Genomic DNA, 22,119 nt, shown 5'->3' with positions numbered 1-22,119 from the left:
TTAGATATATACAAAAGGTGGTTGTTGTGCGAAGGGAAATTTGTTTCCGACATATCGATCCGAGTTCGTAACGAAATCGGAAGAAAACGAACGAAATCTGACCGAATCACCCTACGAATAATCGTATAGAAATCGATACGAAATCTGAACGATTTTGCTTCCGAAATTGTTCCGATATGTCGGACATCCGACATTTGGTTTGCTGGGTAATCTCGTGTGTGTACCCAACACAAACGGAGCGGTTGCATTTGTAGTTGTTGGTGAAAACTGCTCAAGAAACACATGTCATAAATAAATGTAAATAGAATGGACCCAATAACCAGCCAAATGAATGAGCTAGGTTTAAGGTATGTAAAGAGTTACACGATAAAGTCTAACAAATATTACTAGAATAGCTTCATACTAACGCAGATAAACGTTACGACTTTTGTTCTAATTGTTTTTAATGAATGCACTATCCCAATGCGCACTACCTTCACCCACCGTATAGAGACCGACATTAATTGAATCAAGAAACGAACGAGATAAAAATTAATGACCAACGTTATCGATCCATAAAAAGAATGAAATATAAACGTCAGTTATGTTTCCATGTTGCTGTGGTAGAAATGGTAGTTGCATATTTGAGATGTTAAGAGCCATTTCATTTCCATATAAATGCCATTAGTCCTAATGCCTCTGCGGATGCATTAACAAATTGCTTTAAAGAACAACAACAAACATTTTAACCAACAGAAAGAGAAAAGAGCCACCGAAAAGGCTTAAAACGCTCGTAATTATATGCTTGCTGCTAAACGAAATGGTTTAGATAAGAAGGCGCCACCACTTAATACAGAGGTTAACGTTAATGCATGGGACAGTATTTCTCTGTCGGGGAACTTATTTAGTGCTGAAAGATTCTGCTGCACATGTTCCGTTTAATGCATTTGATTGCACTCATAAATGCTTGCTGACAGGTGTATTGTACCGGCAACATAGAAAACACATCATTCTTCCATTTTGACTACCGAAATAACCATGACGAACAATGAACGGACAGACAGAAGGCATCAACTCTTAAATGACTTTAAGAAATGTTACCAAGATAAAACAGAGTGCCGTTTTTTGGATTTTGTAGCTGAACGAAACAATGAAATGAATCGTATATTGTTGCTAATAACTTCAAATGGGCAGTAAAGAGAGTGATTCGTCATCGTTGCTTCATTAGGGTAGCTGTCTTATTGTGCTATTAAGAAAATAATATTTAATATATCACTTGAAGCGATATACATAAATTCCCACATGAATTCAATAGTTACATTGTGCGAAGACATTATTCGAGTCAAGAATAATTCCTCCGTTACCCGTACTCAAAAACGGTAAAACCTACGAAAATGTTGTAAAGGTCAATCTTCTAGAGAATTTTCACTGCTACAACAGTGACTCATTCCCATAGGACTTGCGGTTTTTAAGCAAAATCGTGAAATCCTAAAAAACTGAAAAATGTGAACTTTGACCGCGATTTATTTAAAAATCACTCCACTATGTGGAAAGGGTATTATAAGTTTCTTTTTGGAAAAAATCATGTAACACCGCAAAATATTCGTCGACCCCCAATGTGGTATATCAATCTTCATGCCTCGACGAGATAAAGCGATTTTGAGATGTGTGTCCATCCGTCCGTCCGTCTGTCCATTATAAATTGTAATCAAACTCCAGGCCACATTTATGGATAGAGGTCGGGATGAGACCAGAATAGACACCTATTGTTATTGGCGATGTTCGTGAAATATTTAGCGTGTGAAATGGACCAAAAACAAAAATTTTAACCGATTTTGTATCTGCTCTTTAGGTCGCAATAATAGTTTTAAATAAGGTAAGAGTATTTGACGAAGAAGGAGCTTGCAACTTGAGATGGTGATCACTGATCAGGTAATATTTAGGGGTTAAATGGACCAAAACTTTTGTGTGAAAATTGTGAAATTTTTTATATACAGTTTGTATCTTTCTTTAATCCTGGACGACACATTCTGGGCAAGTAAGCTATGTTTTGAAAAGGAACTCTTGACCTTTCTATTGATGCCAATTGTGTTGGTGTACATGATTAGATAACAGAGTTACAGCCTAATTATAGCTCAATAGTCACGAAATTTTGCACGATGTAAGAGTTTAGGTCCAAGTAGATGCCTGCAATTTTGGATAATGATCTGATATTATTTAGCGGGTGAAATGGACCATTACTTTATTATGAAAAATATCAAAATTTTATTTTTGGTCCATATTTTAATTCCTGGAGGGAATATACCGGCAAAGTAGCCTACATATGGCAAAAGAACTACTGACCTTTCCCCTGATGCAAATTGAAAATAATGTGTCTGTTACATAACGGGCCTATTGCCTATTATATAATGGATTTTGTGTGGTCAACCATATTTTCCTCCGATGCTACAAATTTGGTTTTGGTTTACGACGAAGAAGAAGCTTGCAATTTAACATGATGATCAGATAATATTTAGCGGGTTAAATGGACCAAAAATTTTGTGTAAAATTTCTATTTTATCCTGAACGACAACGTGAGTAACATTTGGAAGACGATCTTTTAACATTCCCGTTGATGTCAAATATGGTGATGTACGTAGTCAGATAACAGAGTTACACCATATTATAACAAGGATCCCACAGTTTTAATTGTGTGCAGTGTAATTACATTCACGCTTAAGGTCGCAGTTACAGTTCAATACTGAAAAATTTATGCACGAAGTAAGAATTTTGGTCAAGGAAGATGTCAATAATTTTGGATAATGATCGGATAATATTTAGCGGGTAAAATTAACCAAAACTTTTGTGGGAAAGAGTTACACCCTACTATATACAAGGATCCCACAGTTTTAATTGTGTGCAGTGTAATTACATTCACGCTTAAGGTCGCCGTTACAGTTCAATACTGACAATGATCGGATAATATTAAGCGGGTAAAATTAACCAAAACTTTTGTGGGAAAGATATAAAAATTTAATTTTGGCTCCACTTTTTAATTTCTGGGGGACATATTCAGACAAACATGAAAGCGAAATTAGAAAACCAACTCGTGATCTCTCTCTCTTGATGCAAATTATATCAAACGGAAGCACTGTCTAACATATAAATGGGTTTCTTTTTTGTTTTGGTTTGTTTGTAACGAACTACATTTAGTTGCTATGCTACAAAATGTCGAACGATATTCCCACAATTTAAATTAATGCAAATTGCAATGATATACTAGACTTGAAATTTGTGTGCTATCCTTGGTCAAAAGTAATGTAATACCTAAAAAATTGGTTTTTTTTTCATTGGGTTATTGGGTAAAAATCAGCGAAAATTACTTTTAAATGTCTATTGATATTTCTTTTTTTATACGAAGGTTATTTTTGAAAAAAATGTGTATGTCTATATAGCCAAAACGATATATGTGTCCATTATAAAATAAGGTAAATAACACCTAACGTTTCCAGTCACGACGGTGTATATATGTGGTATATCTCTGGTATGTTATCGTGCATATCACCTTATGTATTTATGACCGGACGGAAAAAATATGTCTCAATCATATAAAATTAATTCAGTGGAAAACTAGTGCCCAGGGGAAGTGTCCGACTATAGACAACTCTTACTTGATTTTTTTATTTCTCCTCGTCACTGGATTGAGGTTGGATGATTACCCGAAGTAATCGTATACCACAACTAGTTAACGATTTATTGGTTTGTTTAGTTTTTTGTTTTTTCTCATCTATGAACATTTTAGTTTCAGAATCCGCAAAACTCACCTGGGAAGTTCCTTTCATTTAAAGTTTGTGAAGGCGCACAGTGATCATCAATACATTTACGTTGGGTAAAAGTTTAAATGCAATAATCAGCAAATTGAGTACATCCAATTCCTTAATAATTGCATTTAAACTTTTACCCAACCCCGATGTATAAAAATGATCGTTTTCAAAAAAAAAAATATTTTTTAAGATACGAGGATGAGGAAGCGGGGAATAAGAAATGCATTGTAAATTTTTTCCTACCGTTTTGGACTTTTAAAATTGAAATCTCGATTTTGAAAAAAATTGTCGATATATGGCTGTGTTCAAAATATTAGGAGTGCCTATACAAACCATTTGTGATTGTTTGACATTGTTGAAATCGTTAACAAAAATGTGACAATTTGTTTCAAATTATTTATCCTTTATCCTGCATTTTTTGCAAATATAAAAATACCACCATATAACAGAGCACGATGGGGCCAATGGCAGGTTTTTGAGGCAAAAAGTCATTTTTTCAAGTCAGTGATTGAAATCAAATAATAACGGAATTATATTCTTAACACTTTCAAACCTCCAAAAACAAAAAATTAGAATCTGACAACGGCCCCCGGCGACATGCCAAGCTGCCAAAGATGTCATAATTTTCATTCCGTTTATTTATGACATTCAGTCGGAAATTAACAATTTAAGTATTTTGGCGCCAAAACCTGATCTGTTGATATTATTTATTTTTTAAAAATGGAAAATACTGGTAATGGTATGTAAATTAAGATTATTATTAAAAATGTAAATGTAATATTAGATGTGGTCAATAATATGTTGTGTCGGTAAGTGATATTTTTTGATGTAGTCTGTGTTATCGTCCATGTGTTCTTTGGAGTAGAACTTTCGGTATCGGGGTGTATTCTCGTAAATATATGTATCTGGTGAAAGGTGACAATGCCGGCTAACAGATTTTGAAAAGCAATTTTGCGTATACTTGCGAATAAAAAAAATTATTAATTTCCAGATTTCGTAAAACTTAAAAATTTGGATATTTGTAATTTATGTTTGGAAAATCAGCGAAAACTTAAATACGTAATAGACTGGATTTCTGCGAAATTTAATCAAGGTGTCAAAGACAACTTCCTGACGGGAGTTAAAAAACAAGTTTATAACATTTCGTCGGTGTCATGCTTAAGTGTTCCATACGCCATTTTTGACTTTTTGAGATACAGATGGTTTCTAGGGTTTTCCGGTATGCTCTTTCTGAATTTCTAGTCAGCTTTCTATCTGCTCTAGTTTCCGAGATATCTACGCATCGACGGGAAAGCATAAACTTCTCAGTTATGAAATTAATATTTTAAAAACTTACAAGTTTAAAAAATCAGAATTTCAATTTTCGATTTAGAAGTATTTAATTTATTGAGGCAAAGATGAAAAAAAATTTTTGTCACTTTGTTCCATGTGATTTACGATATTTCACATTTGTGTCATAAGTGCGGATATAGAACATATCGACAAAAATATTAATTAATATTTCAAGTCAAAAATATAAATATTTGCTTTAGCCAGCTCCACACAGTTGTGACGCAAAACATTAAAATGCGGGCAAATGGCGTATGGAACACTTAAGCATGACACCGACGGTTTGTGCACGCCTTAACCAAAAATGGATAAAAAAAAATTGGAGGTCAAAAAATCGTGTACTACAAGTTGAAAGCTTATGGTTAGCTAGCGTATTTACGCTAGAACAAGGTAATGATAAAAAGAAGAGAGGGGGCCCTAATGTGGATTATAGTGAAGGAAGAAACATGCTTCGGAAGTCTCCTATGGACACGGCAACAATACCAAGTTCTTGATTCATGCCGCCTCGAAAGAAAAATATTTAAACTATGTTCTCAAGGAAATTCGGTATCAATCAACTAAAATGAGAAAACAATTAACTTCGACAGAGAAAATTTATGAACGATATATCCAAATCTGAACCGATTTCAATATAATGTCTCAATAATGTTTTCTAGAACAAATTCCGTCAGACACTTTAAATTTCATCACAATTGGACATATATAACGTGATTACTGCACGAAATACCTAAAATCGGATGAAAATATATATGGGAGCTATATCCAAATCTGAACCGATTTCAAAATAATTTGGCATACTTTTTTCTAGACCTAATTCCGTCACACATTTTAAATTTCATCGGAATTGGACAGAATTTGCGTGTTTGGTCCATCAATTACTCGAAATCGGGCGAACATGTATGAGAGCTATATCTATATATGAACCGATATCAACCAAATTTGACAGATTAGTTTCTAGGCCGATTATAAATATATGCACGAAATTTTGAAGGTCTAGCTTGCCCCTGTGATTTTTTGCCTTAAAAACCTCTCATCGGCCCCATCGTGCAGTGTAGGGAATTGAAAAATATTAATAAATGCGTTAAAAAAAGTTCCCATACGGATTGACTGCAAATTTTCTATTGTGGAACGTAATTTCTAAGCATTTCCACTCATTCCTTTTACAAGGGATGCAATTCATTTTGAGATCCTAAGCATGTCATCTTCACTAACACCATGGAATTGCATTTTCACCAACTCTATGACATGGCATCTTAACCAATACCCTACAATAGTATTTTCACTAACTGTTTGGCATGTCATCATTACTTTTTTATACCCTCCACCATAGTATGGAGGGTATATTAAGTTTGTTTTTCCGTTTGTAACGCATTGAAATACTCATTTGCGACCCTATAAAGTATATATATTCTTGATCAGGGTAAAATTCTGAGTCGATCTGTGCACGTCCGTCCGTCCGTCCGGTAACGGTACCCCCCGATTTACGGTATTTTGACGTTTTTAGCTACATTTTCAGACCGATTTAGCTATAATTTGACATTTAGGGTTCTTCAGTGTCAATAAACTTATATGTCCACGTTTTGGTATAGCCCCCATATAACGGTACCCCCCGATTTACGGTATTTTGACGTTTTTAGCTACATTTTCAGACCGATTTAGCTATAATTTGACATTTAGGGTTCTTCAGTGTCAATAAACTTATATAACAAAAGTTGTGGACATAGGTCCACGTTTTGGTATAGCCCCCATATAACGGTACCCCCCGATTTACGGTATTCTGACGTTTTTAGCTACATTTTTCAGACCGATTTAGCTATAATTAGACTTTTAGGGTTCTTCAGCGGCAATAAACTTATATAACAAAAGTTGTGGACATAGGTCCACGTTTTGGTATAGCCCCCATATAACGGTACCCCCCATTTACGGTATTTTGATGCTTTTAGCTACATTATCAGACCGATGTAGCTATAATTTGACATTTAGGGTTCTTCAGTGGCAATAAACTTATATAACAAAAGTTGTTGACATAGGTCCACGTTTTGGTATACCCCCATATAACGGTACCCCCCGCTTTACGGTATTTTGACGTTTTTAGCTACTTTTTCAGACCGATTCAGCTATAATGTGACATTTAGGGTTATTAAGTGTCAATAAACTTATTTAACAAAAGTTGTGAACATAGGTCCACGTTTTGGTATAGCCCCCATATAACGGTACCCCCGATTTTTACATTTTCAGGTCGATTAAGCTATTATTTGACATTTAGGGTTCTTAAGTGTAAATAAACTTATATAACAAAAGATGTGGACATAGGTCCACGTTTTGGTGTAGCCCCCATATAACGGTACCCCCGATTTATGACATTTTGACGTTTTTAGTTACATTTACAGACCGATTTAGCTATAGGGTTCTTAAATGTCAATAAACTTATATAACTAGTGGACATAGGTCCATGTTTTGGAATAGCCCCCATATAACGTTACCACCTGATTTCAGGTATTTTGACGTTTAAATTCACATTTCTTGACCGAATTAGCTATAATTTGATATTTAGGGTTCTTAGTGACCAAAAAACTTATATTCGAAATAATTATGAACGTAGGTTCATGTTTTGGAATAGCCCCATATAACGGTACCTCGGTATAACGGATTTCGGTATCCCCATATAACGGATTTTCGGTATTTTGAGAATTTTACCTACAAGTTTTAACCGAATTATCTGTAATTTGAACATTTGACATTTGAAATTCTTAGCGTCAAGAAAGGTCGATGTATTGATAAAGCTCCCATATAAAAGTATCTCCCGATTTTCAGTAATTTAATGATTTTAACTACAATATTAAACCGAACTAGCAGTAATTTGACATTTGAAGTTCTTAGTGGTCACAACACATCTCCATCAAAAATTGTCAACATAGGTCCATGTTCGGATATAGCTCCCATATAACGGTAATTTGGCAATTTTAGCTACAATTTTTAACCGAACTAACTGTAATTTGACATTTGAAGGTAGTAGTGGTCACCACACATCTGCATCAACAATTTTCAACATAGCCCCAATATAACGATACTTCCCGATTTTCGGTACTTTGAGGATTTTTCTTTAAATGTTTAACCAACGTAGGTCCATGTTTTGGTATAGCCCCAAAACAAACCTCCCGATTTTCCATGTTTTATTATAACCCCTATATAATGGTACCTCCCAATTTCTAGCCCACCAAAATTTGTCACATACATAGTTAGATATAGGCACCATAAAAAAGGGCCTCCCGAATGAAGCATTTTATGTACATTATCTGACATTTTAACGTACCCACTTAAAGTTGGGGACAGGAATGAAAACTAATTATTCCATTTTAGTTCAGAATATTTTATGGTGGAGGGTATGAAAAGTTCGGCCCGGCCGAACTTAACGCTTTTTTACTTGTTATCTTTAACTTCTAAAAGTAAAGAATGGAATAAGAATTCGTTATTTATCAAATACTATGATAAACAAATAAAGCGAACAAAGTTATTCTTATTGAAACTGTATTTAGCATTCATCGAATTGGTTCAAATGTTGAAGCAAATATCCGATGATCCACGAGTTGTACTTAGCATTTATGGAATTGGTTCTAATGCTAAAGAGTTCTGATCTTTCATCACTTCCTTGAAACCAATGCAAAAGATCCAATGAAATCATGGCATCGCATGGAATCACTTCCATTGAAGTTTGCTGGGCATGTATGTATTTTGCACGTAAGCTAGCAGATCAGTCTTTAACGAAGAATTCATTTGTTTTTGGTTATATTTTCTAGATTTATAAAAAATAATCAGTCTGCATTTTGAGAATAAGTAATGTTTGATAACACTGGTCAACAAAATGAAAAAAGTTGGCTTTTTCATCAGATTTTTTTTCTGTTTCTAACTCAAATTGGCGAGTTATTTTCAAATCCGGTATCAGTTTTTCTCCATTAGCTCTTGTTTTCGAGATATAGCTCAGATCCCTATTTTACGATTTTTGTGCAGATTTTCGTTATCTTTGGTCACCAAAAATATTTTTTCGGTGTTTTTAAACATGAGTTTGTTAAAACGATTTCGTGTTATCTATCTAAACTGTTTTCGCTATATTCATAGAGAATATAAATAGAACAATATGTAAGACCCATATCGGACTTGGTAAAAGTTGCGTATTTTGAAGACTTTTAAGTAGAATTTTAAGTAGAATCTTTGGACGTCTACGGCTATCTCCCAGCGAAAATAAAGATGTCAAAAGCGGCGTAAGATCCGAGATTTTGGCAAGGGTCTTGAAAATTTCAATATAAATTCTGGACATAATTTACGCTAGAAATCGAAGCTACGGGCTATTTCGCAAATGATCACAACAAAAACGGAGAAGATTGCGCCATATGCTTATATTTCTAAATTATTTCCAAATTATGTAAACGTTTTCTATGTGTGACAAATTATCGTGGGATTATTATACACATAAAAAGCTTGTCCGTAAGCGAGAGATTTTTAAACAAAATTTATTGATTTTGCCAGAATACTGTGCAATACTAAAAAAAAATTAAAAAAGTTTAGCAGATTTCCTGTAAAAAATTTATAAAAAGAATGTTTTTATAATCAGCCTATAACTTCGTAAAAATAATTTTGCGTAATGGGGAGACACTATTCCCCACGTTAGGTATAGACATTAATGAGCTACCAAAAAAGTTACAAGAAAACTAAAATGAGGTCATTTTAACAGCAACGCATTTAATCAATATCCTTTTCACTTTTGCCTTTTCCACAAAAAATCAAGACAGTTGCCGATGGGTATTTGGAGATAACGCTAATTCATGTTCCATATTGCAGAGATGGCTACAAATGCCATTTTTTTCTCAAAGATAAATTAAAATCCTTTCCTTCTTACTTCGATTTGAACAAGTTTTTAAAATGTATTCGTTGTCGCCTTTGAAGTGATACTAGGATGCTGTAATATCTTGTCGGCTTTGAAGCTGTTCTCGTGCAACGAGCTGAATAGCATTTAACAAGGATAACAAGTTTGCTCATTAATCCTGATTATTTCAAAATGCGCAACTTTATCGTTTCCTTCTGACAGTTTCAAGAGTACCAAGCTGTGCTGTGTGTGAGCTTGTTTATTTTATGTCTATCTGTTTGTTTGTTGTATTGTCGTCAATGTTAAGGGTGCCTAAGAGTTTATGTGTATGTTCTTCTTTCCTTTCTACTGGCCTTAGCTATTGTTAGTTTAGCTTCTAGCATAACTTTTCTCAACGGTTTTCATATATGAGTTATTCCATTGCCCAACAAGATTCACACTTTTTAATTTGCCTTTATAAATATTATTATTTAGGGTTTAAGCAAGGGCGGGTTTCTTTTGGAAACACATCATTGATTGAAATAAAGAAATTCACTTAAGTAACATGCTACGAAATTAATTCATTAAGTAAATACAAAGAAATCATGAAGACAAAATTTTATGGATGAATATTTGATTAACAATATTAAGACCTATTAGCTGTTTCTTTGCACTTGTTAAATATTACTGGAAGTATACCTATGGCAAATTTTCAACTTAAAGCTTCACGCCTGCAATAGTGAAAACGTTGCATTCTAAAAATAAACATCTTTCACAAATATAATTTTTTAGGTTGACTTGGTAGTAAAAACGCTTCAAAAATGTTTTACAAGTGCAAATTTGCAATAAGTTTAGTATATATACAAGTTTTCAAACTCAGCCTTTGTCCAGCACCACATCTGATCTGCCTGATGAGCTGAATTAACCAACAGCGAAACGATCGTAGCATATTGGTTGGGTGTGTGAGGACTTCGCTACATATCACTTTTATAATTCCAACTCCTTAGGTCATGATAGCTCAATTAATTTAATTAAATATATTTTTTTTTTTCATTTGCAAAAATCATATCGAAAAATCTGTAGATCTGGGAATGACTCACACACCAGTAAGTAAGTAAAATGAATATGTATCATATTTGTTCTATTTTAGAGTTTTGTTTTTCCTTCAGTGTGACAAAAACACAAAACTCATTATAGCATGAATCACATGAACGAAAATAGCAAGGACAACGACAAAGGATAGAGAGCAAACACAACTTACAGATGGTGACTGGCTGACTGACGTTTATCCTGAACTGGTTAAGAACAAAAAACAACACAAAAGAAGACAAACACTCACACAATGATTTAGCAAAACAAGCGGAACTTAGCCTTCAATACACATTGGCTCATATCAAACGAGAAAGCGATTTGCCACCATTTTGTTTTTACAAACACGGTAAAAGGGATATCTGTTCTGGTATCAGAGAGGGATGCTGAAAGTGTGTCCCAAATTGAAAGAAATAAAAATGTCGCAATGTTTGGAAATATTCCGTCTTGAGGAAACTCAAAAATACGAATTGGTGTACCCTATTGGAGTTTTTATAACAGAAGAACATACAAACACGGTCTGATTAAAAATGTTAGTGTCATTTGACTCGATTCCGTGGATCTGATTATTTCCTATAAAACTGTGAACCGAAATTTCGAGGAGTGGAAAATTCTTTGATGAGTATATTCAGAACCCACAATATGGCATTTTTTCGCTTCGAAATCAAAAATGTCGACCAGAAGATTTTGCAAAATCAGTTCCTAAAGACACGAAAACGATATAATCTTGTTTTATAGCCCGTTTAGACTATACCCTTATAGGATGATTAAGGGCATTATCTCGATTTAAGTGCTTAATCCACCCAAATCCACCCTGATTTACCATACAAAATTAAATCAACTCAAAACTTGGATTTGTTTTTAATCAAATGTTAAATCGAAATATTTTGATATACAACACTGCTTTTTGCTCCTAAAAATGCAACTATTGCAGTTTATACCAATATTGACAACTATGTTCATGTGTCGTTTATTTACTAGGGTTATGACTTTTTGACCTTTTTTCTCAAAAAATGATTTCCTGTAGCGAGAGTGCATGAACTTTTGCCTATTAAAAATTTGCTCCAAATTTTTTTTTCCTGTTGCACGAATAAGTGACATTTTGCCTATTAATGACTAAAATAATTTTTATTCCATTAAAATATTGAAAAAGGTCCCGCACAAAGCACTTTCAATTTATGTGATGATATGTAATAATATGACGATAAAATTGGTGCGAAACAAAAGCTTATGTCATTCTGGATATGTCGTGTGGCTTTAACGATTGTTTTGAGTAATTTATGTGCTTAAAGTGACTCCAAATTTTTTCCAAAAAGCTCATCTATAAAAACTTTAAAAGCTTTTTGTGCGTGAGCTTTTTTCTATCGAATCACCTTGTAATTAAGATTTTATCTAATCTTATGCAAAAGCTCATCAAAATATGACACAGGGATGTGAGGTTGCAAAAAAGTCATAACCCTATTATTTACATTTTTCAAATAACTGTAAACACATACACACAAAAACAAACAGAAGCGGAAAAATAGAAAAACTATTAAATAAAAATAAAATGGATGTAGCTTTAATTTAATATAAATTGTTAACATAATATTTAATAGCAATTTGTCAGATTATTTTTTGTAGTATTCCATTCCATTTTTAATTTTCAAGCAATTCTTTTTGCAAATTCGCGTATGTATACGTAAACAAAGATCAGCTGACTGGCATCTTATATCATTTTAGACTAGTCTAAACAACTAGGATTTGAAAGTTGGATTTAGAAATCGAGTCGATTTAAAATGACTAGTCTAAACGGGATATTAGCGGTCCTTTTTAACGTTTACCCGAACGTTGCTCAGGCAACCCTATATTTATTAATTTCAATACATACCATTCAAGTTATTGAATGCGAAGAATTCTCGGAGTCATCAAAAATATTGGCCATAAATGTTTTGCCAGTTTTGCCGAACACGTTACTATCATTGTTTTTTGAAAGACAGATCCGGATATGCAAAAGTCGGAACCGGTTATTCGGACAATAAACCGGATTTTTAACCAGTTTTTATGAACCGATTAACTGTGTAGGTATATCATTAGAAAGCTCTTAAAAAGTTAAATAACTCAATTTCCAGCGGTTGTATAGTGTTTCTAGGATGATACGTCCGAATTCAAATCCGTTGAGGATTGCTTTCGTTGAACATTGATTGTCTCTAACTCTTATCCTGCTTTGTCCTTTTGTGGAAAATGTACAAAAAGTACTTCAATGACAATAAAGGGTACAATTTCGGCATTAAATTATTTATGAATATTCTTCAACAGATTTGACTTCGGACATATCATACCAGAAACACCCTACAACCGTTAGAAATTGTGTCATATATTTGTTTAATCTTGCAGTTAAGGGTCACGACCCAAAATTCATCACGTCATAGCTCCGTTGTAAGATTTACGGGAAATATGTTCATCCGGGTTCTAAACATACTCAAGAAGGGCTCTCATCTTTAAAAGGAATTTTCTACACCCAGGCATATTTTTTCATGGACACAAATATATCCTCACAAGCAGTTCTTCAAATAAAGAACAAAAAGTACATGGAAGGAAGCGGATTAGAAGGTCGAAATGTTCTACCAAAATAATCCTCATTTGATTTGACTACAGACATGTCATTTAAAAAATGACTTAAAACAACAGCGAACAAAGATAATTTCTGATGGGTTATAGGGTCTCCAGGAAAAAATCACGCCATAACTCAAAAGTTCGACTCAAGGGCTTTCACCTCCAAAAAAGGAATTTTTCACCCCCAGATCTTGAGCTCCATTTTAAAGATAAAAATCTCCAATAAAAAAGGCAAAACACTTTGCACATATTAAAATTGAGGTATACCATTAAAGATTTATTTTCATTTACAAGTAAAATGAAGAAGATTTTTAAGACCATAATTGGCCTTCCTTAAAATCAGAAGGGTATGAAGTCAAAATACCAATTGTCTAGTTAAGTGTGAGTCAATCAATGCGAAGTGTTTTTATACCCTCAGCGTTTAAGCTAACGAAATAATGGTTTAGTCCCCAAGTATGTTTGCACGAAATCTGTTTAAGACAATTTGGAATCGATTACGCCATTTCCGTCCCACTGTCTGTCTTGCTGGAGCGCCGAAAAGGATTTTTACTTTTTTTATTAATATGGGCTGAGGTAAAATTGCTATGTGGAGAGGGCATTATTAGCGTGTTTTGTCAAAAAATAGTAATATTGGTTCCAAACCCCCCTTGCTGCCTCGGTGGCAAGGTAAAATTAACACAATTGTCCATACCACCAAAGCCATTGTATTCTTAATACGTTGTAGAACACCAATGCCGCGCCATTTTCCTTCTAACACTCAGCGATATAACATGCTTCCGAATGAATTCCGTTGTTGGAAAATGAACTGGAACAGTGAATTTAGCTTGATCAATGAAGAACAATAAATACCGAGGAAAAATATAAATTGTTTAGCAAATACCAAGTTATTGTTTCGGTTCTGGGGATTGCGTCTGGGAGAATACACGATATTGAGTGTACTAATTTGGACGTAGAAAGGAGCTTGACACATGTCAACATTACCATTAGGTAAGTCTGTAAAATAATATCAAACTAAGTTGATTTGCCGAAATCCCTGATTCCGAACATGAAGAAGACCAACATTTAGTTGAAATTGTAAATTAGATTCACAGAGCGTGTGGTGTCGTCGACCCATAATCACCATGTATAGTCGAAGGCACCTATTTCACTAACCATAAATAATCCTGACAGTCATCCTGATGTGATTTCTACTGAAGTTCATGATCAAATATCTATAGTACATACATTTCAGCCAAATCATTATTTGTTACGAATATCTAATGTCGCATAAGCTTGCGGTTAACCCCATTGAAGCGAATTACAAGAGATCTAGGTACGATGAATTTGAGACAATTATACCAGTTTTACCACGATCTACATCTAAATAAAAGGAATCCTCAAAGGGAGCAACTTTTCATAACAAGAAATCTGATGATACAAATCGATGTTTCATTTGAGTTCAAATAAACTACTTCAATAAGTACACTGCAAAGTCTACTTAATTGTAATTCTATTGATTAATTGAATTAAAATCTTCAATTTCAGTATACAACAGACTGCGAGACGAAGTTCGCCGGGTCTACTAGTCATTTATATTTTATGCGAATTGGTGTGTGAAAAATAATAAGGACACTTCATGACATATTTTAATAAGGACCAAACTTGAAAGAAATTAAATCAGGTTTTTACTAAAGAATGGTAGATAAAGTGTTTCAGTGGCATTAATACTTTGTAGACGATCCTTTGTTTTCTTAAACGGAAGCGCATCGTCTGGGCATCGAGTCACCCAAATTTTGGCACTTTTCTACTGGTATCGCGTCCTACGCAACCTGTATAAGTTGCCAAAGGTCGCCATAATTTGATGGACACTTTCCCCTGCTTGATTTTTTAACTTCATTCATTCCACAACATTTTTCAATCGGGTTCAAATCAAGGGATTGTATGGGCCATTTTAACAACTTAACTTAATTATCCTGGAACACCTTTTTTATTTTGCCGTCATTTTTGGGTCATTAACCTTGCTGAAGACTCATTTGAGAGGCACACCCCCTTCAGCATACGGAAGAATTATATTTTTCAAAATTTCAATGTAATCTGGTGATTTCAAAAACACTTTGAATACTGTATAGAGACCCCACAGCATAGTAAGAATATGAGCCCCACACCATGCTGTTACCTCTGCCATATTTAGCCGTCTTCAGAGTATATTTTGGGTTATATTATAGATTTTTAGGTCTTCAACCCTGATAAACTCCTCTATCGGAACAAACAAATATATTTGGTTTCATCAGACCAAAGAATGGTACGCAATTTTTCTTAGGCCAAGCGATGTGATTTCTAGCAAACTGTATTATTTGCTGAATATTTTTATACCCTACACCACTACGCGGGAAGGGTATAATTTTTTGATTAAAATGATACTTTTCTGACACTGTGAGCTCTAATGTGGCCACCACAGAAGGTTTTAGGACTTGTTGATGCGTCAAAATTAATATTTAGGTAGTTTTATATTTGTAAAGATGTGGTAAAAGGATATTTTTTTAATCATCGAATAACGCATTTCTTATTACAGGTGCAATTTTTGGATTTCTGCTACGACTTTTATCTTTGAAGTTCACTTAGCTGCATCCTCCACCATTGTTTTTAAAGATTCTAAGCTTTTTCTGTAATTTTTCTGTATGAATTTCCTTCTTTACGTAAACATTTTATAATTTCTCGAGTAGCGTGATAAAATACGCATTACCCATATTTGCAAAGAAAAACTAAAAAATACCGGTAGATTTAACATTTAATGAATATAAATTAATTAATTTTAAACTTTTACTTACAGGAAAGAATCACACAAAATAATATCAATTTACTTTTACTAAAACGAAAAACTGTCATTATTTTTCACAGCAGAAATCACGGATTTTACGAAAAATATTTGTTTTGTATAAAAACTAAACAGAAAGAAACCAAAATCGTAACGGGATTTCTTATTGCAATACATGTAAATTTTCAAAAACAAATTTCCATCGCAAATTCTTCCATTTTACACATTTTAGGAGCGACCAAAAGTTGTGAATGTCGCTGTCCTTATTATTTTTCACACCACTGTATGTCGTGGCTCTGGAGATTACACGAAATTCCAAAAGAGCTTATAGGAAACTTTTAATGTTCATGATTATCAGGTAATATATAAAGGGTGAAATCGGTCATAGCTGACTGATAATGGAACGAAATGACAGAAGATTTATGTTTATAGAGGAGAACCTTTTTAATAGATTGGAACATATAAAAAACACAAAAGCACTCATATTTTGATGCAAAATATGAAAAAATTCAAATTTTTAATTTTGATCATGAATTACTCTGCAACTACTAGATCTAATTTGATCGCTTTGATTCACCTGAAAGCTTATTGTGTTGTCTGTCGGAACAATGGCGAAAATATATCTATCCGTTCAAAAGCTATAGAGTTTTCACCAGAAAAAAATGATTCCAATAATGCTGGATTTTCAGGGTAGGTCTGGAACTATTAATTTCTCAATATATTAGCTACGACCACATGCGAAGCCGATTTTATGTATTTTCAGGATTTTACCTACAATATTAAACCGATCTTGCTAAAAATTTAAATGTAATGTTTTTTTAATTTCCTTGCAAAAACACGTTAACAGTTCCACCCATTTTAAGAATTTTTAAGGTTTTTGACAGTTTCCCACGAAATTGACACAAAATTGACATTTTGGGATCTTAGTAAATAAAGAATTTCCATGTACATATTGTCAACAGAGGTCGACGTTTTGATACACCCAATTAAAGTTATTAATGTATAAATACATATATGTTTTTTATAATCTTCTTCATTGGAATATACAGACTTTTCAAAACCGTACGGACCATCTTCGATTATGCTAGTGTATTCTATAAGGACATTCATTTCTATTTTTAGATAAACAGACACATACAAAACGCCACTAAGGCCATTTATAGACAGACAAGCTGCAGTTCAGAATATGTATATACATATGTACAATATTTTATTTTTGTACACATATTTGTTTGATGAAAAAACGCAAATTTAGGGGGATGACGAAATTAACATATTTTTACGCTCGTTAAATCTAAACTGTTTAACAAAAAAGGAAATATGAAAAATAAATGTTTGTTTCAAATCATTCGTTTCCTTTTGGCATTTCGTGTCCAATGTGTACGGACAGACAGCCGTTCATTTACTCACTAAACCATTCAGATGACAGACAAACCATGCGGGACTTTCAACCCTTTGTATCTGCGACTAATCAGAGTCACGTGGATTTAAATGCTTTCAAATGGAACACAAGAGACCTAACTTGACAAAAAACAACACAAAGTAACAAAAGCATAATTTATCCACATCAACCCATCTACCAACGCCTAAGAGTCGAAAGCGGTGAGGAATGAACAATGGTGAGCAAAACAGAATTTAAGAGAATATAAGAGAATTTAACATTTGTCGTTTTTCATGGTTTTTCTAAATTGTTTTTTAATTGTGAAAACACAATTTTAATCTAAAATCGTGGATGAAATTATTTATTAAATAATAATTACAAAAAATACTTAAACGTCTGAGTTTTGTTGAATTAATAAAAGTAAGAGTATTTTACAGCAGCCACCAGTGGATGCCCGTGCACACCTATGGGAATGAATGAATTGCACATTAAGCACACATTCTTTGTTGTACTACACGTTCGAACCAGTTCTCGTACTTACAACTCATGCTGTAATCATTAAAACCGTAAACAAGCAATTTAAAAAGGATCACACAAGGACGGCGGCTCTTCGGCTAAAGCAGTATTTACTTAAGTTGATGTTTAACGAGGACGAGCAATTCTCTCATATAATAATATATGTATGTATTTGCATACATTAGGAGATACCGAAAAATATGTAAATACCTTAATAATAACGTTTTACAATGTATGTATTTTATTTAAACAAAAGAGTGCTATAACTCAAAAAATGCATTCATTTATTTAAAATTTTTGTGCACATCTAGCAATTTAGCATGATACCTGTTTAGTTCTATGCAAAATATCAAGTATGTATGTAGTTATTTTAATTTTTGTAATAATATTCTAATATTTTAAAAATCGATTTTACGGTAGTAATTTCTATAACACTTTGCATCACCAAAAATGCAAGTAACTTTTAGTGCGCATTTTCTGAAAGTACATATTGCGTCTTTTGTCTTTTTAGATTGCGTTTGGGTGCCATGGCTTTCTCTAAGCCGGACTAAAACTATCCTTTTTACACTGCCCTGAAAACTAGAAAATATTTTTTCGCTTAGCTTCAATATGTATATTCTTCTTCACGATGGAATCTCTCAAAATTAAATGGCAAGCGTTTATTTGAGAGATTCCATCATGAAGAAGAAGACATTAAAGCTAAGCGAAAAATTATTTTCTAGTTTTCAGTGCATTTATAAATAAAACACTGTAACTTAATAGTTCATTTTATTTGAACTGGTCTGGATTTTATTTGAGAAACAAGTAGGAATTTTGTTTTGCAGTCTTGTAGCTCTGAAGTAGTAGAAGTTTGGATTCATATTGGTTCCAGAGATATTGACAAGATTTTTTTAAAAAGTCAGTATTTAACAATGTTTAGATGAGACCAAACAAAACCCAACTAGAGTTTTTGTTGACTGGATCTTTAATTTCAAAAGTACTTGTAGCAAAATTGATGCACGTACGATAACTCCTTCTATTTAATATGAACTCGCGGCATAGTGGTAGGTGTGTCCGTTCAGTCGGCCGCCCTTTACAAATTGTGATCAAACTCTAGGGCGCAATTATGGAACAATCCACACCATTACTTCAAAAATGTTGAACAGTTTTGCGGCGCAAAGAATGTGTCTTCTATATTACTTACTTACTTAAATGGCCCATTACAGAACATTTGTTCCATAGACCGAACTAAGAAACAAATCTCCAATTCTCTCTGTTTAGTCATCTCTTCATCCACTTGTTTGCGCCATCTATTCTTTGGCCTGCCAATTCGTCTATATTACTTCTGCATATACCCAGAGTGATGATCCGTGTGACTCCATCGGACTTTTATGTATTTAGGTATTTCTTTGTCATGTCAGAAACCAATGAAAAAATGACTTCACGGATTGCTCCTCTACGTTTCACCCCAATGTACAATGTTATGTTCTGAATCACATCTTTGGTTCTTTATATACATTTATTTGTTTTTGTTGTGATGTTGCTGATTTTTCTCTGTTTTGTTCTTGTGTTGATAAAATGTATTAATTATGCTTGAATAACAAGATGATAATTTATTGTGTCCATTTGAAAATGAATACCAGTGACACGGACAGGGTTGGCTGTTCTTTTTACTTTTACCATGATGGCTGACCATTATGCGTAGTGTTATTACGTTGTTGGGTCTGCCAACAAGCACCAGCACTTTATAAACAATTTAAATATTTTATCCACCACCGACGTGTGGTGAATGTGTCCCTCTCATATAATTTATTATTGTTTTATTTAAATGACTAAGGTTTCAATCCCTACAAAGATTTTTCTTCAAAACTCATAGAAATCAGGGTAAATCTAATATTTGAATACACCCTTGTCTTTTAATTTTGATTTAATTATATGATGTTTCTCACCAACTGCAGCCAATTTTAATATACGAGTATGTTTCGCAGCTGGCATATATAATGTAAGAATATATTAAGGGTGATCCAACTAGAGGTTCCCACCGAAAATTCTAATTGAATGGGTAAATGTTTATTATCATTTGAAAGAACATTCTTTGGCATTTATTTTTTAAGTTTATATCTATCAAAAGTTGGCCGCATCTACGTCTTTCGCCGAATCGTTCGAACATTTCGACTGGTAACTAACGAATGAGACGCGTGATGTTTTGCCACAAGGCATGAATCGAAGTGGGGTTGTCCGCATAAATTTTAGACTTTACATATCCCAATAGAAAAAACGTGTGATATCACACGATCTTGGTGAAAAATCGACCGGCCAAAACGTGAAATGGTTTGCTCATTGAAGTGTTCCCTTAATAAATCCAATACATAATTGATGCCATGTGGGGAAGTAGCGTCGTCTTGTTGAAGCCAAAATGCCGCCGAGACCACGAGCTTCATTTCCAGACATCAAATAGTCGGCTATCATGGCCGCTATCATTTTTGAAGAAATATAGGCTGATGATTCTACCAGCGGACCCACCACACGAAACCTTTGTTTTTTTTCGGATGAAGTGAAACCTCTTGAATCTCTTTAGGCTGTTCTTAACCCAAATACGACTTCTTTCCTTGTTAACATAACCGTTAAGCCAGAAAAGGGCCTCATCGCTGGTCAAAATTTGGCTCGAAACACATTCCTCAAAGATCGTGAACGATTTGATTACATTTTTCAGTCATAAGTCCTTCCACGATGAAATGCCAAACAATACTAAACAAAAATAATATGACAGCATGACACGACTAGCACGTTATCTGTCAAAAAGGCCATTGAAAACAGTTCCACCACCATATTACCTGTTATATATTTTTTTAATTTTAATTAATTTATAGGAGTATTTAATTTCCATATTTTGTGAAACCATTATATTTTCCATCTTCAAATCGAAGTATTCGTTGGAGACCCTATAAAGTGGATATAGTTTTGATCAGTATAAAATTCTAAGTCGATATAAACATGCCCCTCTGTCCGTCCGCGTCCGACTGTCTGCTGAAATCAAGATACATTTCGCAATTTTTAGGTAGAGCTCCATAATTTGATACAGACCAATCTGTTACGAACAATTTGCATAACCACAGAATTTAAATATATTTAAACAATAATTATATTTTTATAACACACAATACAATTTACATTGACAGAAGAGGGGCACAGTCGGGCACACTGAAAAAAATTAAATTAGGACGGAGCTTTGTCATGCCTTTTTATTATATCATAGGTGTTACAGAGATTTTTGTGAACACCAACTTTTAATGCTCTCCCTAACTTATGTATTAATTGTTAATTTAAACTAAGTACCCGTTTTAGATGTAATTAATGATAGTGCACTATCAATAGGGCTCCAACTCTGGTTTGTAGATTTATACCATCGGTATTTCCTACGTTGGATTTTAAGACACGCCTTCTTCATTATTAGCCTCATCTTACTTAGCGATAAGGATACGAAGATATATCCCCGGCTTCATCGTGCGATATTCCTAATGCAACTAACCTAAAATCGTAACAATCGTCACATTAAAGTGAAACAACTTTTTTAGAACATACAGAACGCGTTAAAAACGTGTTACTAAAAGTTTTTCGTTCCAAAGAGGTTGGAAATATAGGAACCGCTTGTACATTAATTAAGAGCCACTCTGCAGATTTAAGACAAATGATGGGCCAGTAAATGGATATCACAAATAAATAAAATGCTGAATTATGTGAGTCATATATTTCTATTAGGTAAATTAATGCAATATTTTAGGGATGATAATTTCATTTTTTTTGTTTTTTTTTT

The 22,119-nt window shown here is 33.7% G+C and overlaps 1 pseudogene; it reads right to left on the bottom strand.

The window, feature by feature from the left end:
* The window catches only part of LOC141403154 (NADH-ubiquinone oxidoreductase chain 2-like), a 36,940-nt pseudogene extending 16,154 nt beyond the window's left edge, over nt 1–20,786 (bottom strand).
* Between the last annotated feature and the right edge of the window lie 1,333 nt (nt 20,787–22,119).

Source organism: Musca autumnalis, unplaced genomic scaffold, assembly GCF_047663935.1.
Source record: "Musca autumnalis isolate F117 unplaced genomic scaffold, ASM4766393v1 scaffold_4, whole genome shotgun sequence".
NCBI classification, from domain to species: Eukaryota; Metazoa; Arthropoda; class Insecta; order Diptera; family Muscidae; genus Musca; species Musca autumnalis.
This window is presented reverse-complemented; position numbering and strand designations above follow the sequence as displayed.